At 43.5% G+C, this 27,202-nt stretch overlaps 2 long non-coding RNA genes across 2 annotated transcripts; one reads left to right on the forward strand and one right to left on the reverse strand.

Moving 5' to 3' along the window:
• Positions 1–995: 995 nt before the first annotated feature.
• Positions 996–19,322, reverse strand: LOC137342867 (uncharacterized). The gene is made up of 3 exons (XR_010967379.1): positions 18,866–19,322; positions 6,626–6,843; positions 996–1,356 (listed from the first exon to the last, which is right to left on the reverse strand). It is a non-coding gene; the product is annotated as an uncharacterized lncRNA (long non-coding RNA).
• LOC137342866 (uncharacterized) lies at positions 19,226–27,202 on the forward strand. Its single transcript, XR_010967378.1, has 3 exons — positions 19,226–19,720; positions 20,696–20,782; positions 26,664–27,202. It is a non-coding gene; the product is annotated as an uncharacterized lncRNA (long non-coding RNA).

Genomic DNA, 27,202 nt, shown 5'->3' on the forward strand with positions numbered 1-27,202 from the left:
TGACTATCATATATTTATGGCCCCTAGTTTTACTGTTCAATTAGTTTCCTGCATTTTATTTAACTACTTAGGACTTTTAAAAAAATTTACGTGCATCCATGTTTTTTTTTTAAAAAAAAGATTGACTTCAAATCTCAGGTATGGCAATTGCCTCAGTGTCAGCAGCTGAAACCCAGTCAGGGTTCCTGCTTCTGACCTCTATGCAGTGACTCCTGCTGAAAATGTGTGGATGTTAGTTGGGGAAAGGATTGGGATCAGTTGTGATGCCCCCCACGATTAAATGGCTTGTTGCTACTATCTAACTTACATGTGAAAAATGCTTATTGGGGGGAGCTCCCAAAGGCTGCTGCCTGCAAAAGGTATCCCAGCACAAATCAATACCTTCAGGAGGGGAGTGGAAAAGGAACCAAAATTGATTAATATCTTTATTATTGTCACTGTTGAAGCTAACTTCAGTGACATAGAATCATAGAATCTTACGGCAATAAGGGAGGCCATTCAGCCCATTGTGCCTGTGCCAGCTCTTTGAAAGAGCTATCCAATTAGTCACACTCCTCTGTTCTTTCTCCAAAGCTCTGCAAATTTTTCCTTTTCAAATATATATCCAATTCCCTTTTGAATGTTATTATTGAATCTGATTCCACCAACCTTTCAGGCAGTGCACTCTAGATCATAACAACTCACTGCAAAAAAAAATCTTCTCATCTTCCCACTAGTTCTTTTGCCAATTATCTTAAATCTGTGTCCACCCACCAGTGGAAACAGTTACGCCTTATTTACTCTATCAATGCCTCTTCATGGTTTTGAATGCCTCTATTAAATCTCCCTTTAACCTTCATTACTCTAAGAAGAACAATCCCAGCTTCTCTAATCTCTCCCTCAATTCTTTCACAACGCCTAACAGCAAGACAGGACAAGGAGAGGCAGACCTAGCTAGGTAGAGAGAATGCTAACTGAACTATTCAATAATAAAATAGCTTCAGAAGGCATGAGGGTACATTCAGATAACATTTAATAAATACCAATGAATCTCACATGGCTTTTGCTCATACTTAGTCAGAAGAAATAGTAGTGGGGATTTTAATTCAATGGAAACTGTGGCTACAGTATAGCTGGATGGATTTATGCTAATCAGGGTCTTGTTATCTAGAAAGGACCCCAAAACCATTTTTACGGTTTACTATGCTCAGTGTCTGATGTGGAGCACCCGACGTGGGGGGCCTGAGATGGATGCTCCACTCAGTAGAAGCTGTCGGACCAGAAGCGGAAGCCTCCAAGGTAGAGGAAGGAAGAAGAACAGCCATTACTGTTATGGCATCACCCACTCACTTCAACAGACGTCACGATCATGACAAACTAAAAAAAAACAACAGTTTTTATTATATTAAAGATACATAACTGCTCCTTTAATTAAACAAACTCAACGTGATAATTTATCAGTATCTTTGGTAATACCACCTTCACAGCATTTTATCATCTTGAAGCAGCATTACCTCTAACCAATGGGGCTGGTGGAAGTTGCTTTCAGATTTTGTCTTGGTATTTAAGATTTCCTCTATAATATTTTTATTGAGAAACTTCAGTGAAGGGCCAAGGCCCCTAATGCAGGACACCACCAAAGTTGAAAGAAGTAGGAGAGAAGCTGAGGTCAAAATAATGAGGGTTCAAAGAGGAGGAATAGTGGAACAACATATTTGGAGCTTAGGAGGAGGAAGAGAAGGAAATACAGAGCAGCCATATTCAAACACCTCTGCCCCACTGTTCAGCCCGAGGGGGTTTTACTTGGGTTCCAGCCCCTGGTGTACAATGGCTGGTGGGTCCTAAACTATAGCCTTTCCCCATTGAGCCTTTGCGGTGGCTGCACCGAGCTTCAGCGTATCCCTCAGCACGTAGTCCTGGACCTTGGAATGTGCCAGTCTGCAATACTCGGTCGAGGACAGCTCCTTGCTCTGGAAGACCAGCAAGTTTCGGGCAGACCAAAGGGCGCCTTTCACCGAGTTGATGGTCCCACCCTTGTGTGCTATACACTGGTTTATTGGAATGTATTGTGTGCTACTAATCTCCTCAGACAGCAAAGATCCTGCTCCCTATGCTAACCCTTAACATAAGACTGACCCTTAAAACATGGTTCCTTTATTTCTTATGTTATCCATTACTGCGGAGTACTCCAACCAGTGTGGTGACCCAACGGCCTTAAACTGACACCAGTCTTCACGTAGGACCATCCAAGACAAAACTTCAAATTCCTTTGAAGGTATTCCAGAGGGAAGGTCATTATAACTATATTTCTCATAACTACCTTTAGGCAATCAGACATTCCCAGCATTCAGAACGGTGTAGGTCCAGACAAGTACAGCTGCCAAACAAACAGGTATAGTAAGCAGCCCGACAGGATGCTTGTAATTGAATGAATCATAGAATCATAGAAGTTACAACATGGAAACAGGCCCTTCGGCCCAACATGTCCATGTCGCCCAGTTTATACCACCAAGCTAGTCCCAATTGCCTGCACTTGGCCCATATCCCTCGATACCCATCTTCCCCATGTAACTGTCCAAATGCTTTTTAAAAGACAAAATTGTACCCGCCTCTACTACTGCCTCTGGCAGCTCGTTCCAGACACTCACCACCCTTTGAGTGAAAAAATTGCCCCTCTGGATCCTTTTGTATCTCTCCCCTCTCACCTTAAATCTGTGCCCCCTCGTTATAGACTCCCCTACCTTTGGGAAAAGATTTTGACTATCGACCTTATCTATGCCCCTCATTATTTTATAGACTTCTATAAGATCACCCCTTAACCTCCTACTCTCCAGGGAATAAAGTCCCAGTCTGTCTAACCTCTCCCTGTAAGTCAAACCATCAAGTCCCGGTAGCATCCTAGTAAATCTTTTCTGCACTCTTTCTAGTTTAATAATATCCTTTCTATAATAGGGTGACCAGAACTGTACACAGTACTCCAAGTGTGGCCTCACCAATGCCCTGTACAACTTCAACAAGACATCCCAACTCCTGCATTCAATGTTCTGACCAATGAAACCAAGCATGCTGAATGCCTTCTTCACCACCCTATCCACCTGTGACTCCACTTTCAAGGAGCTATGAATCTGTACTCCTAGATCTCTTTGTTCTATAACTCTCCCCAACGCCCTACCATTAACGGAGTAGGTCCTGGCCCGATTCGATCTACCAAAATGCATCACCTCACATTTATCTAAATTAAACTCCATCTGCCATTCATCGGCCCACTGGCCCAATTTATCAAGATCCCGCTGCAATCCTAGATAACCTTCTTCACTGTCCACAATGCCACCAATCTTGGTGTCATCTGCAAACTTACTAACCATGCCTCCTAAATTCTCATCCAAATCATTAATATAAATAACAAATAACAGCGGACCCAGCACCGATCCCTGAGGCACACCGCTGGACACAGGCATCCAGTTTGAAAAACAACCCTCGACAACCACCCTCTGTCTTCTGTCGTCAATCCAATTTTGTATCCAATTGGCTACCTCACCTTGGATCCCATGAGATTTAACCTTATGTAACAACCTACCATGCGGTACCTTGTCAAATGCTTTGCTGAAGTCCATGTAGACCACGTCTACTGCACAGCCCTCATCTATCTTCTTGGTTACCCCTTCAAAAAACTCAATCAAATTCGTGAGACATGATTTTCCTCTCACAAAACCATGCTGACTGTTCCTAATTAGTCCCTGCCTCTCCAAATGCCTGTAGATTCTGTCCCTCAGAATACCCTCTAACAACTTACCCACTACAGATGTCAGGCTCACTGGTCTGTAGTTCCCAGGCTTTTCCCTGCCGCCCTTCTTAAACAAAGGCACAACATTTGCTACCCTCCAATCTTCAGGCACCTCACCTGTAGCGGTGGATGATTCAAATATCTCTGCTAGGGGACCCGCAATTTCCTCCCTAACCTCCCATAACGTCCTGGGATACATTTCATCAGGTCCCGGAGATTTATCTACCTTGATGCGCGTTAAGACTTCCAGCACCTCCCTCTCTGTAATATGTACACTCCTCAAGACATCACTATTTATTTCCCCAAGTTCCCTAACATCCATGCCTTTCTCAACCGTAAATACCGATGTGAAATATTCATTCAGGATCTCACCCATCTCTTGTGGTTCCGCACATAGATGACCTTGTTGATCCTTAAGAGGCCCTACTCTCTCCCTAGTTACCCTTTTGCCCTTTATGTATTTGTAGAAGCTCTTTGGATTCACCTTTGCCTGATCTGCCAAAGCAATCTCATATCCCCTTTTTGCCCTCCTGATTTCTCTCTTAACTCTACTCCGGCAATCTCTATACTCTTCAAGGGATCCACTTGATCCCAGCTGCCTATGCATGTCATATGCCTCCTTCTTATTTTTGACTAGTGCCTCAATCTCCCGAGTCATCCAAGGTTCCCTACTTCTACCAGCCTTGCCCTTCACTTTATAAGGAATGTGCTTACACTGAACCCTGATTAACACACTTTTGAAAGCCTCCCACTTACCAGACGTCCCTTTGCCTGCCAACAGACTCTCCCAATCAACTTCTGAAAGTTCCTGTCTAATACCATCAAAATTGGCCTTTCCCCAATTTAGAATTTTAACTTTTGGGCCAGACCTATCCTTCTCCATAGCTATCTTAAAACTAATGGAATTATGATCACTGGTCCCAAAGTGATCCCTCACTAACACTTCTGTCACCTGCCCTTCCTTATTTCCCAAGAGGAGGTCAAGTTTTGCCCCCTCTCTAGTCGGGCCATCCACATACTGAATGAGAAATTCCTCCTGAATACACTCAACAAATTTCTCTCCATCCAAGCCCCTAATGCTATGGCTGTCCCAGTCAATGTTGGGAAAGTTAAAGTCCCCTACTATTACCACCCTATTTTTCTTGCAGCTGTCTGTAATCTCCTTACATATTTGTTCCTCAATTTCCCGTTGACTATTTGGGGGTCTGTAGTACAATCCTATCAAAGTGATCTCTCCCTTCTTATTTTTCAGTTCTACCCATATGGACTCAGTGGGCGAACCCTCGGATATATCCCCTCTCACTACTGCCGTGATGTTCTCCCTAATCAAGAACGCAACTCCCCCTCCTCTCTTACCTCCTGCTCTATCTTTCCTATAGCATCTGTACCCTGGAACATTGAGCTGCCAGTCCTGCCCCTCCCTTAGCCATGTTTCAGTAATAGCTATAACATCCCAGTCCCATGTACCCATCCATGCCCTGAGTTCATCTGCCTTGCCCATCAGACTTCTTGCATTGAAATAAATGCAGTTTAATCTAGTCTTCCCTTGGTCTTTGCCCTGCTTTCTCAGACCATCTGTCCGGTCATGTTCTGTACACTCTCCCTTACTGCCTTTTGTTTCTGTCACCACTTTATTTCCCACTGACTTCCTGCATCGGTTCCCATCCCCCTGCCACATTAGTTTAAACCCTCCCCAACAGCACTAGCAAACACTCCCCCTAGGACATTGGTTCCAGTCCTGCCCAGATGCAGACCGTCCAATTTGTACTGGTCCCACCTCCCCCAGAACCGGTTCCAATGGCCCAGGAATTTGAATCCCTCCCTCTTGCACCATCTCTCAAGCCACGTATTCATCTTAGCTATCCTGTCATTCCTACTCTGACTAGCCCGTGGCACTGGTAGCAATCCTGAGATTACTACCTTTGAGGTCCTACTCTTTAGTTTAACTCCTAACTCCCTAAATTCAGCTTGTAGGACCTCATCCTGTTTTTTACCTATATCGTTGGTGCCTATATGCACCACGACAACTGGCTGTTCACCCTCCCCCTCCAGAATGTCCTGCAGCCGCTCCGAGACATCCTTGACCCTTGCACCAGGGAGGCAACATACCATCCTGGAGTCTCGGTTGCGTCCGCAGAAACGCCTGTCTATTCCCCTTACAATCGAGTCCCCTATCACTATAGCTCTGCCACTCTTTTTCCTGCCCTCCTGTGCAGCAGAGCCAGCCACGGTGCCATGAACCTGGCCACTGCCACCTTCCCCTGGTGAGCCATCTCCGCCAACAGTATCCAAAACGGTATACCTGTTTTGGAGGGAGATGACCGCAGGGGACCCCTGCACTGCCTTCCTACTCTTCCTCTGTCTGTTGGTCACCCATTCACTATCTCCCTCAGTAATTTTTATCTGCGGTGTGACCAACTCACTGAACGTGCTATCCACGACTTTCTCAGCATCGCGGATGCTCCAAAGTGAGTCCATCCGCAGCTCCAGAGCCGTCAAGCGGTCAAACAATAGCTGCAGCTGGACACACTTCCCGCAGGTGAAGGAATCAGGGATACAGGAAGGAGCCCTGAATTCCCACATCCCACAAGAGGAACATGACACGGCGCTGGGATCTCCTGCCATGACTTAACCCTTAAATTAGCTTAAGAACAACTACAATGTCAAGAGAGAAAAAAAGGAAAGAAAAACTACTTACCACTCCCTTTAAGGAGTTTACTCCTTTAAATTGTTCTCAATTTAGAGAATGTTAACTACACTAGGGACCTTGATTCACTAAAAAATAAACGCTACTTCCTATAAGACCTGCAGACCTTCCCTTTCCTTTTACTTCAGTTACTGCAGATAAGGAGAAATACTCACCTGAACCTACTCACCAATCAGGTGCCTCCCCTGTGTCGCGTCCCGATCTGATTCCTGTCGTCACTTCGAACTCGGTCGCAGCTCCGCTCGGCTCCTCTCAGCGCTCTGAAATCCCGCCTTTTATCGGACGCTCCCTCCGCTCCGCTCGGCTCCTCTCGGAATGGCTTGGCCCATTGATCACTCCCAAACACGTTGAATGATTTGTGAGATGAGTCCCCCTATTCAAGGACAATAGCAACAACTGATTGACGCATATCTAGGCCATCGTCGTATCGGAGTGTAATGTATATTCTCTGCAGCTTGCAGAAACAGTTAGCAGTAAATAATATCAACTCTGTGCCCAGACCAGTTAGAAAGAATCCAACACATATTCCAACATTGGCAAAAAAATGTCCTCACATCCCCTCGAAATGCTGTCTCTCTTTAATACACAAGGTCACAGTGACCTGTTAAGACACACAATGACACATCGTTTCAGAAAGTGAAGCCACTTTCTCAGTAACAGAATATCCTTTCCATTGACTTGTTGACATAGTAACCACAAATACCTTTTACAAAATGTCACAGTTTGGCACCATGCACGGTTAGGTAGCAAGATGGAACAAATCCTTTACTGAATGGACTGATGTTTATTTAAATGAAACGTAAATTTTTTGAACAAGAAAAAAGTTATAGGAAAGTTCCAAACCAGACTTGAAGAACAGCCATAGCTATAGTTATGTAAAACTTTACATCCCCACAGTGAAAACCACAGTGCCTGTTCTAGAAATGATGTCATAAGTGAGGCTTTAAATTAAATTGGATTCAATTAAAGACAAGTCACAATATTTTAATTACCCTTGAGACAATAAACATACACAGTTCTGGACGAGTCATAAAATATTTAAGGTTACATGGTGCCCACATATATTTTACATATCCGAATGAGTCATGGTATTTTTTTTTAAAGCCAGAGTTGGCTGTTGTTTCTTGATGGGAGAAAAGAAAGAAAGAACTTGCATTTATATAGCGTCTTTTACGACCCCAGGACGTCCCAAAGTGCTTCACAGCCAATTAAATACTTTTTGAAGTGTAGTCACTGTTGTAATGTAGGGAAACGCGTCAGTCAGTTTGCACACAGCAAGGTCCCACAAACAGCAATGAAATAAATTACCAGATTCTTTTAGTGATGTTGGCTGAGGGATAAATATTGGTCCAGGACATCAGGGGAACTCCCTTACTCTTCTTCGAAATAGTACAATGGGATCTTTTACATCCACCCAAGAGGACAGACATTTCGTCCGAAAGATGGTACCTGCGAAACTGTAGCACCCCCCTCAGTACTGAGAGACTATTTCGTGATTCACAATGCTCCACTGCACTGACCAGTGGAACCTCCCTCCTCCTCCCTCCCGCCCTTCCTCTCCTCCATCTCTGACTGAATATTCGGAGTTGTTGGAGCTTGGAAATGAACTCTTAAGTATCCTCAATACAATATGCTCGCCTGTCTCTGAACCTCTTGCGATAGGTAGAGGGCTGGTGCATAAGACTTGGGCTAAAATGCAGAGCAAACAGTTGTCACCATCGGCATTAAGTACCTGGTGAGGATAATGTCACCCTTCCCACCCTTACCCCCTTACACCAATGATTCCAGTAGCGACTTAAAAAAAAAAGCAACGCTGCCAGATTTTTTAACAGGTTGATTGTTCCCTTTCTTTGCACAGGGAACAAAGCTACTGATTTATCTTTGTTTTCAGCATTATGCCAGCCTCACAAAAGCCTCCCTGATCCATGTGAGAGATGTCAAACGAGGCAATTTCTGCCATGGAATGTCTGCAACTAAACGAAGGCGAATCGGTATGAGAGAGATTTGTAGCCACTTTCACACTCATGAAGTCTTTAACCGCCCGCAACTATTGTGTTACTCAAATTCCTCTTTACAGACGGTACTTTGTTCATTGTGGATGCTCCAATACTGATGGGAATCGTGAAATGCTTTACAAGAATAACCTTAGCCTACTGAAAATAACACTGTTCTCCTTCTTTTCACTGAAAAGAAATTAGATTCGTTTGGGATCTTTTGTTCCAAATCTTTGTTGTGACTCCGTCTGTTAGTTTTGACCCAGTTGCTGAATGGTGATATTGTTCCATTTGCAGCACATTAGAATCATACGAAGAGACCGATCAACACAGATCTACTGATAGTCAGGGGTGTAACCCGACTTGTAGAAATGGGAGAAAGATGGGGGCACGGTTAGCCTATTTAATGAAGGGCATTCTAATGAACATTTTGTTAAGGCCGCAATGATCTACTTGTTCGTCTCAGGTCAATGACATTTATCCAACCTGTGACTTTCAGTAAAAGGACAGGACAACCACGTCCAATGTGATGAAATAAAGCTGTGAAATGATCAATAACACATATTGGACACTAGCTCTGTAAGTGATTTCAGCAAAGAGGTGCCAAAAGGGCTAATCCCACCTGGGCGCAGTTTTTCTCCCAATGAGTACTCAAGTACCTGCCTTGAACCGAAGAGGCGTGTCATGCATTCATTACCAGCAATGTACCTGGTGCATATCTCTTCTTGTTTTGCATACATACACTCATTCAACAACAACAGCAACCTGCATTTATATAGCACCTTTAATGTAGTAAAAATGTCCCAGGGCTCTTCACAGGAGCATTATCTGACAAAATTTGACACCAAGCCACATAAGGAGATATTAGGACAGGTGACCAAAAGCTTGGTCAAAGAGGTAAGTTTTAAGGAGCGACTTAGAGGAGAGAGAGGTAGAGAGGCGGAGAGGTTTAGGGAGGGAATTCCAGAGCTTAGGGCCTAGGCACGGCCGCCAATGGTGGAGCGAAGGAAATCAGGGACGCGCAAGAGGCCAGAGTTGGAGAAGCGCAGAGATCTCGGAGGGTTGTAGGGCTGGAGGAGGTTACAGAGATAGGGAAGGGGAGAGGCCTCAATCGATGTCAGATGAAATTGGGTGTGTTCAGGGTAGTGTGACCAGAGACTGGTTTTCCCTTAAAGAGCTTGCCGTGCTGGTAGTGTGACCAGAGACTGGTTTTCCCTTAAAGAGCTTGCCGTGCTGGTAGTGTGACCAGCTGACTGGTTTTCCCTTAAAGAGCTTGCCGTGCTGTCGCTCTTTTTTGTTTGCTAGCTTATAATTCTTTTTTCTTCCTTTTCCCCCCTGCCCCGACCTTCCTCTCTTGGGCTCTCAGCCTCCCGCACACCCAAACCCCAAGGCCTTGAAGTTGTGCAACTCATAGTTTAGTAAATATTTCAATCAATGTTACCACTTCATTGCATTAGTAATGAATGTACATGCTTCTTCCACAGTTGGCTGTAGTGTTCATAATTGCTGCAACTCTTGTTCCATTTCCACTCCTCATCTCAAACCCCAGAAAATTAGAAAGGGCTGAATGCTTGGAAACTTCAGCCAAGCTCTGACTAAATGGATGATTTTTGTGAGAGGGTTTATGATGGTCTCTCCCATCGGCTGAATACAAGTGATAGTTTGTGACTTCTAAAATTGGTATTATATTCTAACAGATGCCTCTCACATGCAGTGACACTTCAATACTGCAATCCAAGTCTATCAGAGATGGAAGATTTTTTTCCCACAATATTCTAGGGTCTGGATGGAGAAGTTGGAGGAGAGCTGTCTGGTTCAGTTTGCTTATGGTGTGCCTTGCCTGCATTACCGTGAGTGGTTACAGTCTTCAGCTATTCTGAGAAACTGAAAGGCTTCCTATCATCACTCAGTCACTTCTTCTGGAGCATAAGTGAGAGAGCACTCTCCTAAAATGAATGATCTTTGTGTCTCGCACAGGTGCTGGCCCTCTATGGAAAGAAAGATCTGACTGGCATCAAGGCAGCTCCAGAATGCCCATTCCTGCACTTAGGGTTGCCAACTCTGGTTTGATGCATTCCTGGAGGTTTCATCACATGACCTCTCCCCTCCAACCACCCTCCCTAGTCAAACAGCCCTCTTTTCCCCCCATCTCCAATACTTTTATAACTAATAAACAAAAGTGTTCAAAGAAATTTTTTTTTTAAAATGCCCCAATGATTTTTCTCCCGGGTGTTGCTCTCAGCAGTGTCCAGGAGATGAATGTTTAATTCCTGGAGACTCCAGGGCAATCCTGGAGGGATGGCAACCCTACCTGCACCCGATTCACCAATGCTCTCAAGGCTCATTACTTATTCAAGCAACAGTCCACTAGCTGACTACTGAGCCACAGCCCTCCACCTTCATCTATATCTGGCTCAGGGTCGGGAGATGGTCACCAGTTTGTCTAACCGCCAGTGGATTTCACCAAAAATAAAATCATTAAAAAGGGGACAATGTTGCGAGCAAAAAGTCACTGCTATACTTTCCTTTGGTGTTTGTCAAGAGACAATGTGATGTATTTCCTGGTTTGCAGCTCTTTTGGATAGTTTCCTTCTTGAAAGTTTGCTGGGCCTCTTTAACAGAATTGTTTAGCTGGAATGTCTGCTTATTGTATTTTTTTTATAGTTTGTCCACATTTTGCCACTGATCTTTTTAAAATTCATTCATGGGATGCGGGCGTCGCTGGCAAGGCTGGCATTTACTGCCCATCCCTAATTGCCCTTGAGAAGGTGGTGGTGAGCCGCCTTCTTGAACTGCTGCAGTCCGTGTGGTGAAGATTCTCCCACAGTACTGTTAGGAAGGGAGTTCCAGGATTTTGACCCAGCGACAATGAAGGAACGGCGATATATTTCCAAGTCAGGATGATGTGTGACTTGGAGGGGAACGTGCAGGTGGTGTTGTTCCCATGTGCCTGCTGCCCTTGTCCTTCTAGGTGGTAGAGGTCGCGGATTTGGGAGGTGCTGTTGAAGAAGCCTTGGTGAGTTGCTGCGGTGCATCCTGTGGATGGTACACACTGCAGCCACAGTGTGCCGGTGGTGAAGGAAGTGAATGTTTAGGGTGGTGGATGGGGTGCCAATCAAGCGGGCTGCTTTGTCGTGGATGGTGTCGAGCTTCTTGAGTGTTGTTGGAGCTGCACTCATCCAGGCAAGTGGAGAGTATTCCATCACACTCCTGACCTGTGCCTTGTAGATGGTGGAAAGGCTTTGGGGAGTCAGGAGGTGAGTCACTCGCCGCAGAATACCCAGCCTCTGACCTGCTCTTGGCCCTGTGTCCCTGTCACTAATAGTGCAAGTGCGCGCTTTGCCCCCAGATCACAACCAGTGTCAGCCGCTAGGGTCGCACAACAATGGCCTACTGAGCGTTCACTGCTGATGTTCCCTTTCCCTTTGACCCTGCTCAGTAGCTCCCTGTGAAAGGTAATTCAAATGGCCAGTGGATAGAGAGGAGGGAGGAGGGCTGAATCTGCATCCGTCCATTCTGGAGCGGGTATTGTTATTCAATCACTGTCCTGACATTGACACTGATGGAATGAAATTCCTCTTAATGAAAAGTGGGAGAATGTTTTTTCCTCTGTGACATTAGAAATGCAATCAGCAATCATACATTTCATTGTTGGATTGTTAATTGTGGAAAAGTGGCATGCTCCAATTTCTCATTAAAAGAGGAGTTTCCCTATGAGTGTCTAAAATTGGGAAAATTTTCCATCCTCAACACTAATATACAAAAGTTCATCCCTCCCCAAAAAAAGGAATTATGGATAACTTAAAATTATTTTTCTCTATCTGTTTTGGTTGATATTTTGACTTTTGTCAATGACCACACTGGAGGTACTAATATTTAATTCAAATGACAAGTTCACTGAAGCACTCTGAGTTAATGACTCAAAGTTAATGACTATACAACATGGTGGAAGCTGTTGGAACAAGACAACTGATGAATAATTATACAATATTACTGATGTGATGTATTACAATACAAACACACACTTAGAATATAGTCATATCTAGCAAATAAATGAAAAACTAAATTGATGCAAAATGGGGCTTAATGGTGCAATATGATTATAGAGGAATAGACTAACACAAGTTCAAAATTACAGTGGTGTCAAGTTGAGAGTAATTAGATAGAATGCCCATGGATAAAATTATTTTAAATCAAAACAAGAGAGCTTGGAAGTAATTTGTAAATGTCATTTTTTTCCCCAAAAATGTTGAAATACTGCCGCTGTCAAAAGAACACTTGAAATCTTTTCTCAAATGGTGAAAATTGATTTGCAAAGTCAGCTTTATCATGCTCTCCCCTCAACTGCTGGGTTTTCTGTGCATTCTGTAAAATGATAGCTAGATGACCCCTTAAAGAAACCAAACCCAATAAGTCTGTGATAAAGACCTCAGTTCTACTTTGAAAACTGAATAAAACTTCCATAATATTTAAATAAGGCTGAGCAAAGAACTCAAAGACAATAATTTAATTTTGAATATTAGTCAATAGTCAAGAACTATCATCTTTTAAGGCAACATTGTCCTCAGGGATTTATCAATAAGCCTGTTGACAATGTCCCTTTAAGTCTGAATTGCCTCCTTTCCTCCCCATGTGCATTAATGTATCCAGCAGCTGAGGGATATCAAGCAATTTATAGGCACCCTCGATGTCAACTACTAGTTTGTGAAAGATTGCAAGTGATCATGAGGCTAATCTCCCTCACGCAGGCACATATGCACACGTGCATACATACACACAGGCTTGCAAATTTCTGCCTTACACCAGCTAGCAGCTCAGTTGTTCCTTTGCTTAAGCTTTCATCAAACAATAAAATCCTAGGCTTCACATTTGACAATATCAACCAATAGGCAAAGTGAGCCTATTGCACCCTTGACTTGGAGAGGAACAAATCAGTTCCACTTTAAACTACAACTGTGAAATATTTTGTTGATTTTCAGGATGGCCTATCCTCCAGATAATCCATTTTTATGGTTTTCCACAATGTCAGAAAATTCCTGCAATAAATGAAGGATACCTTTAATGTATTTTATTTTCCCTCTTTCTAAAGCGTACAACATACACCGAACTTGTTTTTGAGATGTCACCAATTAAAAAGGCACCTTTTTGAGGATCCCAAGATTATTTTTTATCTAAGACTGTTAATTCATGTAGTACTTAAATGCACTTACCGTCATCAAACATTCAATTGACTGTCAAAATGATTAGTTTGGGGAATTCTAGTATCCAGTTCCTGATAGGCATGGGCCAACAGCACAAAACTGCTCCTAACTCAGCACTAATTTGCAATCTCACTTAGGATGGCTGGTATGGGAAGTGGAAAAGTGCCCCATTAGTGCAGTGGGACAGATGTGTTGAAGAGGAGGCCCACGGTCTGCAAGCTCCTTTGATCGCAAAGCTCTTGCCGGTTCCTGACTTCTTTGTGCTAGTGCGCAAAACCGTCTTTAGCAACTTTGGACTTCAGCTCTTCAAAGCTGCTGGGCTTTGAATTTCCTGTTTTCTCATGGGTCCCACCATCAATTTTGGAGTTGGGGAGCAAAACCATCAAAACAAGTGGTCTTTCATTGGTTGAAAACCAGCTTCAAGGTTGTTCTTGTCAGCCAGTTGAAAACCTAAAGTCTGAAGATTGACAGTCAGGCCATATTACTTGCTAAACTTGCAATGATCAGTCACAATGATTAACCCTTCAGTGTGGACATTGCTGTGCATTAACTGCATGGATCACATCAGCCATTAAGCTGGTACCAACAAAAAACTGATCCTCACTGAATAAGTCTCACTCCATGAACTTTACAATCACAGCTGCAGGTTGAGGAAAATAACTATATATATATATATAAATAATAAATAATAATCAATATCCTGTAGTGACATCAAGGATGTAATCTAGTGTCTGGGTTTTAGATGCTGGTTATAAAAAACTCGAAATTTGCTCTTTTGGTCAAAGTTATCATTTAAACCCTTTATTAAATTAATGCTTTGTAATCATGGCCCAGGAGTGTGTTGTTATATTAAGTGTAATTTTATTTATTTAGCACTATGTTAAAGAGGAGCACTCTGATATCTGTAAACTGGTCTTCATATTAATTCAATCCACATTATGATTAACGGGTTGTGAAGATTTTGTGTTTAAGATGTTAAAAAGATTTGATAGAGTAGTTATGGAGAAACTATTTCCTCTGGTGGGCACATCAAGAACAAAGGAACGTAATGGGAAAAGGGGAACATAAGGGGTAAGGTTTGCAGGGCTATGGGAAAAGGGTAGGGGAATGGAACTAATTGGATAGCTCTTTCAAAGAGTCGGCACAGGCACGATGGGCCGAACGGCCTCCTTCTGTGCTGTATCATTCTATGATTCTATGATAATCTTAAAATCCCACATTTGAAGTGATTTTACATTGAATTCATAATCCTAATTGCAGTACAGAAAGTAGTCTAAGCAATGAACTCAGTATGGGTCCCTGGGTTTACAGTTTGGGGATTTGTAAATGGAGCTGCACACAGAAAAACTTTAGGTGAAATTTTCCTTTTACTCTTCATGCATGAAGAGAATATTCCACCTGGAGTTGGAAAGGGTCACCAAAGGACACATACAACTGGACTGACTCACAAAGCCACAATAACAAGTAGATTGCATTCATTTAAACCTCTAAAGGGCTGTGATTCAGCCTTTGGTCGATGGATAAAATGTTAAAATTTCCATGGCCCTGAGAGGGTTTTTTCTGTGGTTCTCATTATGTGATGTGCACTATGAATGTAAACATCACCCTCCGTGACATTTTTCCTGTCTGTAGAGGAAAGAGGCACTATTCACAAATACGGTGCACTCTATGACCAGTGATACCGCCAGGGATTGGCCTTATCAGCTGGAAAATATTACAGCTGTTAAGTCTTTTATTACAAGAGGAGCGATTCATAGACATGAATGAAGTCACATTCATATCTGAGATGTGAATGGCCTCTAGTGTTCCACCAGGCACTCTTCCCAAAACGGTCTCAGGGAGGGGGGAGAAAAGTGGACACAGAGCAGAAGGGAAAAAGGAGAAGCAGAAAAGTTTGGGTGTGGGGCTGAAAGCACAATTGAAGTGAAGGGGTTTTCAGGAGAGTTCTCAAAGCAGGGAAGGGGGGTGGCAAGGTTGGAGCGACTTAAGGAAGGACTTTCGGAGGACGGCGGCACTGTGGGTGAAAGAGTGGCCACTGATGGTGGAGTAGAGGCAGAAGTGAGTGAAGAATATACCATGGTTAGAGAGACAGAGGGTGCGTGTGGGTCATACGCCTAAAGCAGTGTTGCCTAATACATTAGCCGCTAGCCACATGTGGCTAATTGGGAAACCAGATGTGGCTAATTGCATTTCTGATTCGTAAATAAACAATGAGTAACAGACACTGTCATTGGGCATGTGATCTCAATACTCATATTCGTATGGCGTGTGCATGTGGACTATAACCTTTTTGTGCGTTTGTTGGTAAAATGGTAAGAGCATGTTGAGAGCATGGAGAACTAATGAAATTTGTCAAGTACACAGGCAATAAGAGTGCAGGACTTTGTGCGGGGGAAGGACATGGATTTTGGTTTAGTGTTTCACTTGAAGGACGGCACCTCTGACAATGCTGGACTGTAATGGAGTGTCGGCCTAGATTATGATCTCAACACCTGCAAATGGGGCACAAACACACACCTGGGAGGGATCAGTCCACACTGCCTTTATCCCATATATAACCCTCTGCTGCTCTGATCAGTCATATGCAAATATGTACATGTTTTTTATGTAAATAAATGTGTATCTTTCGCAGCCTTAATACCTCAAAAATTGCTAAAGACATGTTCTGTCAAAATTCTACATTCGTATTAATTGTAATATATGTCTGTCGTTGCTCCAATGTATTTAAATAGACTTGTATTAATTTCAACCATGAGGTGTGTATCTCACTAAAATCAATCCTTTTGATTTTTTTTATTAACACACACACAACGGATTATAAGATTATATCCTAAAAGTCCGCACTAAAAGTGGGGCAGGCTTGCTATCGGAGCAGAGTTGGGGGCAAGACATCTGCCCATCACCCCGACCCCTGCTCTTCTTCTTGTGTCTGGCCTTATTTCGCACGCAGAGTGGGATCCCAATGGGATCTCCTTCACCACCAAGGTGGAGCTCACTGCCAAAGGTCGACAGTGCTGCAGCCAAACACTCTCTACAGCACCCAAGGAGGGGGATGGCACGGCGAAATGGCTAGGAGGGCCCTGAAAATGTTTGTCAAAGGCCGTCTCTGAGCCTCAGGACCTCGATAAAGAGAAGCCTTTAGGGAAGTAGAGGAGCCAACTACTTGGCCCGCTCCTCTGACGTGCTCCCGGGCTCCCTCGCTAGCTCAGGGCCTGCCGCCGCCCCTCTCCTGAAAGTCCCCAAGGTTGGCGGCAGTAGAGGTGGGAGGCAGGGAAATCGGTCGGTTTCCCAGGCCTTGCCGTCGTTCAATTGCAGCGGGGTGATGAACTTGCCCGCAGTGGAGGAGGGAGAGAAATTGACAGCAGCGTTGGTAGGGATGGAGATGTGGCAGTAGGCCTTCCCACCCCGTTTACCTTCATTTTCCCCCAGCTCTGGCGCCCGATTTGGGACAGATATAGTGGAGGAAAATCCAGCCCAAAACTATAGCAGCAGTAGTTTACTGGTCCACTATGAGCTTCGACTAAACACAAAAGGCCAGCAAAAGGGTTAATGAACAGCAAAACTAGAACACTGTCCATAGTTTTTCAATAAGAAAGACTGTGCAACTGGCAGGAATGACCTAAGAAATTCTGGAACTGCATTGTAAAAATAAAAAATTAGCGATTAGCCCTCCAACCTCCGATTTAAGTTTTTTAAGTTTGAATTTGTGTTTAGAACATGATATATTCCTCTCACTGAATTGTACCCTGCCTTTGAAACCCAAGAAAGGGAGGGATCAGTTCAATTAGAAAACTTATTTACATCAGATGCATTAAATATATTTTGCAATCTTTTTTGTTTCATTTGTAAATCAGATTTGAGTTTTCCTTTGGAAATTAATATAATTTGGATTAAAGACAGAAAGTGGCACAGTTATGCCATTTATGCTGTTGCTTCATAAGAAATGCTGGATGAAAAAAGACCAAGGTCCATCTAGTTCGCCTTCTGCCATCCTGGTAGACGCGGGATACAACGATAATGGAGTTGTTGACTAATCGTTGCAATCAATCTCTTATCAATTAGGCTGCAACAGAGCCAGGCAACAGGCGAGGAAAACCCCAGTGGTGGAGAGCTTTGGGAACCATAGGTCCAAAGTCACCTGTTCCTCCCAAGCCTGCTGCACTTACCACATGTCATGTCTCAAGTTACAATTCTTCACTGACCGTCCGTTGCTATCTTTCTCAGCAGAGCGCAAACACTGCTTAGAATCTGATAAAAGTGAGAATCATTGTCACAGCAGACGTGCCCATTCATCATCACACAAACCAGAAGTATTGTTGTCTCCACAAACAATCCAGGTGCCAAGCAACCTCTCAGCCTATGATCCCCATGACAGCCCCTTCATAATGGGTGAGGAATTTCACTTGCTGCCCATTGAAGGATATCTTCTATGAAGAACAATGTGCATTGTTTGAGATGTCATTTAGGAGAGAGAGAGGCTAAGGCTACATAACACTGCGTACTTTGGCGGGTCTGACTGAATGAATTGTATAATACCTTGCCAGATGGAAACACAGAACGAGTACTTTCATATATCCAGTTCTGTCTAAGTATTAGGGTTATTAGTGAACAGTCTTTCTCATCAGTCAGTAAACACATCTGCCTTTTCAATCCTGCTGTGCTACTTCTGGAATATTCTCATCACCTCTCTTTGGTGCTCTGTTTACGGCAAAGTCTGAATAGATTTGGATTAACAGTACTCTTCGGACAACCTCCTTGGATAGGCAATTTTATTAATGTAAGATAATTGGGAGTCATACCTATATATAGCAATTAAAGTAAATGATAACACCAATGTGAGATAATTGATAGTGATGCTCTTTGCTCACCTTGGAATGAATAAGCAGCAAACAGTTGGTCAAATTGCTCACTTTTGTTTTCAAGCTACCAATCCCGAACTGGTAAGTAGCAAGAAGCAACCGACCAAATTGCTCCAAAGACCTTGTGACATTGGTTAGAGCCACCATCTTGAATTTTTCCTTAGACTGAATGTTTACCAGTAAGAAAACAACAGTTGTGGCATAAGAAGTCCATAAAAAGAAACGTTAAACATTCTGTACAAAATTGATTTTCTTACTCAGAGTTGCTCACACATCTTTTAACCCTGACCACCCGGCAGAAACTAGGTGCGCGGGCAGTTAAAATCGGCTGGGTGACTTACCCGCCTATGTCCCACCTGGATCCCGCCATCTTCCATTTTAATCTGCTCTTCTAAGCAGGCGGAAAAGACAGCCGCCTGAAGCCGGCGGGGTCCTTCTTCAAATGTGTGGATCGGGCTGAGATAACGTCATCGGGCCACGTCTGCTATTTTAACTCTGGCCTGAGCGGGGAAGCCAGGTGAAGACAGCGGGAAGAGGATCCAGGACTGGAAGATGCCATTTACGATAAGTTTTTTTTTTACTTTCCTTGTGGGGCCAGGAGGAGGGACACAGTGGGGCCTTGAGCAAGATGGGGGGTGCCTGGGCAACACCCGCTCCCCCCCCCCCCCCCCCAAAAGTGGGCGGCTGCTGGAACTTCCGACTTAATGGGGCGGGCGGGTGCTCGAGATGCACCCGCATTGTGCGAGTGCCCAGCCAGCCTCAAGGTGCCCTCCCACTGAATCCGAAAACTTCAGTGCAGTCAGCACCGGAGGGCGCCAGCGGGCATGATCCTGCAGCTATGCCGGGACCTGGGCCTGCGGAATTTCAGGGCCTATAACTTTTCGGCCCTTTAAGCTAGTTTTTTTAAAAAATCTCTTTATTTAGCCATTATGCTTTAGTTCTGGCTATCCTTCTCTTAGCAGATTGAAGCACCAGTTGACTCTCATTGTTCTGAGCAGACTAACATATAAATCCTTGGATCTGAAAACCTTTTAATCAGACTTGGAGCACCCATCCAATTGGGAGATGGCTGGGGCCCAGACAGTTTAGCTTCTTGAGACCTAATGCAGGCAACACGTAAACAGAACTCTGGTCAAAGAAAGGACATCAGTGTCAAAAAGACCTGGCCGGATCCCAATATTATATGTACAGAAAAGGTAATGGCCGCATTGATTTTTTAAAAATGAGTCATTTAACAAGTTCTCCAAAATATTTCTCATATTACTCAGTAGAGAAATTGGCTGGACATTCTTGTTATAAAATGGAGTGTTGTGTACTATTTCAGCTTTAGATCTCTGCTGAAGCAAAGCTGTGAACTTAGCTTTAGCTGCCGTACTTTTCAACCCATTTCTTTTCAATATGATGAAAACTAAATTCAATTGAAGTTTCTAACTTTCCTTCCAATTTAAGCAGATAATATTTCTCTGCTTTACTGCGGATCGGACATTGCGTAACTGTTGAGGCTGGGTTTTCTTTTAATTACAAGGCCAGAAGTACACTATCCTTTAACGTAGATTGGACTTCATAGTTTATAACGAGTAGGATTGGAAATATACAATCGAATATGACTGCATCGCAAGAAAGTAAAACTGGCATCAGGGCTATGGAGAAGGAGCACGGTTGCTTTATCAGCATAATCGAGAATGACTACCTATTGCGATCAGACAGGAAAGTTTCTGTTTATTTCCTTACAGAAGAGCACTGCAAAGCAGATGCTAACACTGGTGGTGGTCTGGCCACTTGAACACCAGACACCTGCTGTCACATTCCCTCCAAAAGGCACGCAGATGAGAATGGCACTTTTTTCCTTCATCACTGACCCCGATGAAATGACACCTCCATTTGGGAACAGTGGTCTGGCAATCCTTTGTGACCTTACCTATCACAGGCGTGACCCGTTGCTAAAAATAACCGCTCCTGGTCGCGATGCAGTGACCTGCATCAGTAACGTGTCAGTGATCAGGTACAAGCGTGAAATGTGATGTGCAAAGGGAGGGGAAATGGTGAAACTAGCTTCCAATTCAACAGAAGAGAATTCTGGGGTCATTCCACATGTGTGTTTCTAAATTTAACCTTTTTATTTGTTTTTTTTTCTCTTTTTGAAACACTCTCCTCTTATTTCCCGTCTTAAGATCTTTTCTCCAGTCTCTCTTCAGCCTGTGGAAGACACACTAAGAGGCCACCACCAGATGAGAGATATCCTTGGATGAGAAGCCCCAGTGAGTAGCTTAATAGGGATGGACAAATCACTATAAGGTTACAGTGGACAGGCCAGGATGTGGAGCTGCTGCATCATTCGTGCCCCAGAAATGCAATGGGAGTGATAACGCCATCATTACAACAACAACTTGCATTTATATAGCACCTTTATCATAGTGAAACATTCTAAGGTGCTTCACAGGAGCGTAATCAGACAAAAGTTGATTCCCTGGACAGGCCTGGGGTTAAAATTGCAGTTTGGCCCCAATTACGTCATCTGAGGCCAATCTGCATATTTGAAGCAGGGCCCCGATGTCTTCAGACGGGTGTCCCGGGCACCTGCTAAAAACAACAGATTAGAAAGAAGGCAGTGGGATTGGAGGGAGTAAGTCGTTGCCCCCGAGTTTAAGTGCCCGCCCGTGCCCGGTTTCTGATGGGATTGCAGGGTTAAAATCGGGACCAAAAGCCGATAAATCCCCTTGTCCTGATGGCCTACATCCAAGGGCTCTAAAAGAGGTGGCTGCAGAGACAGTGGATGCATTGGTTATGATCTTCAAAAATTCCCTAGATTCTAGAACGGTCCCAGCAAATGTAACCCCGCTATTCAAGAAAGGAGAGAGAGAGAAAACAGGGAACTACAGGCCAGTTAGCCTGACGTCAGTCATCGGGAAAATGCTGGAATCCATTATTAAGGAAGTGGTAACTGGGCACATAGAACATCATAATATGATTAGGCAGAATCAACATGGTTTTATGAAAGGGAAATCGTGTTTGACAAATTTATTAGAGTTTTTTGAGGATATAACTAGCAGGGTAGATAAAGGGGAACCAGTGGATGTAGTATATCTGGATTTTCAAAAGGCATTCGATAAGGTGCCACATAAAAAGTTTTTATGCAAGGTAGGGCTCATGGGGTTGGCGGTAACATATAAGCATGGATAGAGGATTGGTTAATGGACAGAAAACAGAGAGTAGGGATAAACGGGTCATTTTCAGGTTGGCAGGCTGTAACTTGTGGGCTGCCATAAGGATCAGTGCTTGGGTCTCAGCTATTTACAATCTATATTAATGACTTAGATGAAGGGGCCGAGTGTAATGTATCCAAGTTTGCTGATGATACAAAGCTAGGTGGGAAAGTAAGCTGTGAGGAGGACACAAAGAGTCTGCAAAGGGATACAGACAGGTTGAGTGAGTGGCCAAGAAGGTGGCAGATGGAGTATAATGTGGGGAAATGTGAGGTTATTCACTTTGGTAGGAAGAATAGAAAAATAGAACATTTTTTAAATGGTGAGAAACGAGTAAATGTTGATGTTCAGAGAGACTTGGGTGTCCTGGTACTAGAAACACAAAAAGTTAGCATGCACGTACAGCAAGCAATTAGGAAAGCAAATTGCATGTTGGCCTTTATTGCAAGGGGACCGGAGTACAAGAGTATGGAAGTCTTACTACAATTATACAGGGCTTTGGTGACTGCGTACAGTTTTGGTCTCCTTATCTAAGGAAGGATATACTTGCCTTAGAGGCGATGCAACGAAGGTTCACTAGATTAATTCCAGGGTTGAGAGGGTTGTCCTATGAGCAGAGGTTGAGTAGAATGGGCCTATACTCTCTGGAGTTTAGAAGAATGAGAGGTGATTGCATTGAAACACATAAGATTCTGAGGGGGCTTGACAGGGTAGATGCTGAGAGTTTGTTTCCCCTGGCTAGAGAGTCTAGAACTAGGGGACATTATCGCAGGATAAGGGGTCAGCCATTTAAGGCTGAGATGAGGAGGAATTTCTTCATTCAGAGGGTTGTGAATCTTTGGAATTTTCTGCCCCAGAGGGCTGTGGGTGCTGAGATGTTGGGTAGTTTCAAGGCTAAGATCGATAGATTTTTGGACTCTAGGGGAATCAAGGGATATGGGGATCGGGCAGGAAAGTGGAGTTAAGGTCGAAGATCAGCCATGATCTGATTGAATGGCGGAGCAGGCTCGAGGGGCCGTATGGCCTACACCTGCTCCTATTTCTTATGTTCTTATATTCTTATGTAGCAGCTGGAAGAGTGGGTCCAGAATGCTGGAGGGAAAGTGGTGGGAGACAAGGATTAAACCAGTATTGAGGAATGAAGGGTGTGTGATATTGAACTGAATATAATCACATATCTGCTTCTGCCCCTCACACATTTGCATGCACACCCCCACGCACACCAGCTCACATACCCACTCACTCACACACACATTCATGCACACATGGCCCACTATTAAGTTACTGCTGTCCTTAAGTTGCATTTTTCATTATTGCCCAGAATGTAACCTTTTGAAGACAGATTGTTTTGTTTAATTTCCATTTAGATGAAGCCAAAAACTGTGATCTGACTCTTTTATTGGAAATAAACAAGAGTAAAAAGTAAAAGTCACAGAGGAAGAGAAAGTGGAAGAATCTGAGAAAGAAGTGAAATAATCAGAGAGGTACAGGGAGCAGGTCACACAGTGAAAAGGTAAAAGTGTGAGACAAAGACTGGAATAAAGGAGTCACGAGCATCTCAAGGCAAAGTTTAAGAGGGAAATAAACAGAATCCAGGAGAACTAGACAATGTTGTGGATCAGCTTTATGTGAGCACCAATTTGGAACTCATAATTTGGCCAAATCCTAGTGGCAATGGAAACTGGATAATGGCCAGTTCCAGAACATATCAAATACCCACTTATTAGTACTTTGTAAACAGGTTACGGCCTCTGTCAAACTGGTAGATGAAGGAATTTCATACCAATGCCTAAACATTTAAGTACGCTACTATTTGCACAGCTTAATTTCAACGTCTGTACCTTGAAGCAAAATCCAACTCTAATTAAAACTATGTTTGATTTGTGAGGCTACCTGGCTAATTTTTCCGGTTCAGCTGCACATTTCGTTAGGAATTACCACATCACAAAAAGTAAATCAAAAACAACTTTTCTGTTAAAAAATGGTCTCATCATCGGAAAAATACAGCCTGGAGTTTTATTTTAAACTCATTGTTTGGTGGCTAGTCTCACGGTTGGTGCTGGAATTTCAACTACCATTCTCTGGTTAGCAGTCTGGCAATTCTAAAGTTTTGTCACCCAACCCCTTGGCTCCTGTTGCTCATAAGGCTGTTCCATTAATTCTCCTTGATCCTATTTGCCGTGGTTTGTCTTTTGGAATACCAATCTGTTCTCAGTGAAAGAGTACCTTGGTACGATCAAAAGTATCCATACAAAACATTACCGCCAAATGCGAATCAATTAACATTTTTATTTTTGGAGCGATGAGTTTCTAGTGGAACTTGAAGGGACCACAAAATGCACTTTGATTCTAATGCCAGACAGGAAAAGTTGTGGTGTGGGGTGCACGTTCCTTTTATATCCTTTAAAAACCCAAAGAGCTTTGAAAGAACAACAAACCAACACATTCGTGTTTTTCATTAAAAAAATTCTCCCTCCATGGTATTTCCTATCCTTGTACAATGAGCAACATCTGTGCACCAGATATTTGGAACAATCCAAAAAAACACAGCCCTGACGGAGTGCGAACAGCAAATCTATTCAGAATGGAGCTGTTTTCCACTCTTTTAATGGGAATCAACAATTTACTAACAAAAATAACCTCACTTGCACAATGCCACATATATATATATTATATATACATTTTTAAATTGCCATTGTGTTTCTGTTGCATTTCCTTTATGGCACTACGTTCTGGCTGTCAAAGAACCATTTACAATTAAATAAGACCTGTAATAATATCTCCTTATGTGGCTCGGTGTCAAATTTTGTCTGATAATGCTCCTGTGAAGAGCCCTGTGATGTTTTACTACGTTAAAGACGCTATATAAATGCAAGTTGTTGTTGTTGTGTAACTACGGGTGAAAATATCACCAACTCTTTGACCATCATCTTTTATGTTGTTTAGCTGACCGATGCTGTCGATCCTAAAAGGTTCAAAGTGACCAGCCAGGTATTTGACGGTTGGGCTATATCCCCATGTTACCTTCAGTAAAATACGATGAAGCGTTTGAAGAACAGGAAGTGTCCAGTTTTAAGCACAGTCTACGTTGCACCTAGTCAAAATCTCACAGGATCATACCACTTAATATTACAAATTACTTTATATCTTAAATGACAGTAGAGCTTTCATTATCAGCCATAACGGAGGGAACGCTCCCGTGGAGAATGGAAATCGGCAGATAATCGCAAATCCCCAAATTATGGTCTTCAGCGTGAGGTACCACAATACCCTAGGCGCAGGAATGAATCATAGAGGTGGATTTTACTGGCCCCTTTGCCCACCTGCCCCAGCACTAGACCAGAGCAGTGCACCTGAAGTGCGCAGCCCCAGGATTGCGAGGTTTCCATTTATGTGGCCAGGGGGCACCCCCAAGCAGGCCCACCCCCCCTGGCAGGGCCTAGTGCCGGAGAAAGGGGCAGGAAAGATAGGCACGATTGTAGGCCTATATGTAGCTGCACATGGTGCCTGGGGCATTGGAACCTCCCTGCTGCTGAAGGTCCTTATTCCACTGTAAGATCTTGGGGGGAGGAAAGGGGAGGAGCTTTAACCATGCACTCTGACCCTATCCAGCATTCTTCGGCCTACCCTGGGACCTGTGGGGGTTCATGAGCAGAGCACAGCACCACGTTCTTTAGGCAGCCAGTTGACGCTCACAGTGGAAAATGAGGTAGGAGGCCCGGAACACCCCTGCCCCCTGCCTCATTTGACTGCTTTGAGAATGGCCAAGCTCCACGCCCAAGAGAAGCTCCAGGAATCCTTTAAAAATGCAGAAACCTGATGATGGGATCTCGGCAACTTTTTCCTGACCTTTGCACCCCGGGAATTGGGCATTCCCCAATGCAAGGATCAGGAAAACTCAGCCTATAGAATCATTCAATTTTACAGCACAGAAAGAGGTAATTTGGCTCATTGCAGTGGCTCTTTGAAAAAGCTATTCCCCTAGTCCCATTCCCCTGCTCTGAAGACAATTACAGTACAAATAACAAGGAACATATCATAGAAAAAACTTTTCTGCTTACTTAATGTTGGTTAACTGAGGACATTTTTTGACATTTTTTCTTAGCCTTATTGTTTTACAGAATAAAACGGCCGGTTCAATGCCAATAAAAGGTAAATTAGGGCCCATTTACTGCTGGGTAGAATTGGCTTGAGACTACCCAAAACTGCAGCCAGCAGAAACCGGTAAAAGACTTCCATTTTTGTTTCTTTGTGTTCTATGTGGAACAACAATATGGTGCAGTTGCATATAACTGTAATAAGGACAGATGTCTTACAAAAATTTGACTCTGGTGATTGGTGGGAGAATGTAAAGATTTGGAGAAATTGCATTGGGATAGGGAAAGCACAGATTACCCTTAGCTTAATGCATGCTCAACAATTGATGCACTTTGCAATCCTACTTCTGCATATAAAGGACAAGTTCCAGGCAATTACACCATCTGGGAAGGGAGTTCAACAGGCAGGAGATGTGGCTTGTGAAGCCCTGTTGCTGGAATTTTGTGCAGATCCTTTGGATTATGAAACATGGAAGTACAGCACATATTCCGAGCATAAACATGGCAGTGGACTAAGTGCTAAAAACTCTTGTGGTGCTGTTTTGTTTATAATCTTGTAGTGAATAGACAGCCAGACACAGCTTTTTGATACTGCAAATAGTGAACTCTGGCATATATGCCATACTCATCAAGTCTGCTGGTTTGCATGGCTTTGATCTGTACAGGAGTTGGCATGGGATCTAAGCACCATCCCTATGCCATCACGCTTATGAAATGTGGATAGACTGGAATCATTGTGTGGGATCTAAAGACCCAATGAATGACGGGATTATGCAATATTAATGAGCTGTAATGGCCAAGTCTGGATCTGATTAATATTGTTTTCATTTTCACTGCAGACCAACACAATGCAACTGTAAAAGGGAACTTGCTTATTGCTGCCCCTGGAAGATGTTTTAATGAAAGGTCCCACCCAAAATAACCTTGGATGCTGACTGCATTTTTCTACTGAGTTCAGATTTCTCCATTGTCTATTTTTACAAGGAGCCAAATTTTGCTGTCAAAACAACAGTGAGGCTAATGGCGCTTGCTCGTTATTTACGCGTAAATGGTACAGTAACCTCAGGCGAGGGGCAGATGCGCCGTTAAACATGAATGTCCAAAAGTTGCTGTCTGAGTTGCGCCGTTGCACTGTGAGCTTTGCGAAAATGGCATCTCTCTGTCTGCCTCACCATTCAAATGCATTGCACAGCGTGAAGTTGCTGTAATTTGCGCGGTAGACGCGAACTAAACTCGCCGCAGATATTTAGGGCTAGTAATTACAAGTGTAAGTACACTTTTAATGACGTGATAAGTGTTAATGACTGCCAATCAACCTCTCTGGTATAGAAAATTAACTATTCTAAGTGTGGAGTCTCATTCCTTCAGGTTGTGAATT

This window comes from Heptranchias perlo, chromosome 26 (genome assembly GCF_035084215.1).
Source record: "Heptranchias perlo isolate sHepPer1 chromosome 26, sHepPer1.hap1, whole genome shotgun sequence".
Classification (NCBI taxonomy): Eukaryota; Metazoa; Chordata; class Chondrichthyes; order Hexanchiformes; family Hexanchidae; genus Heptranchias; species Heptranchias perlo.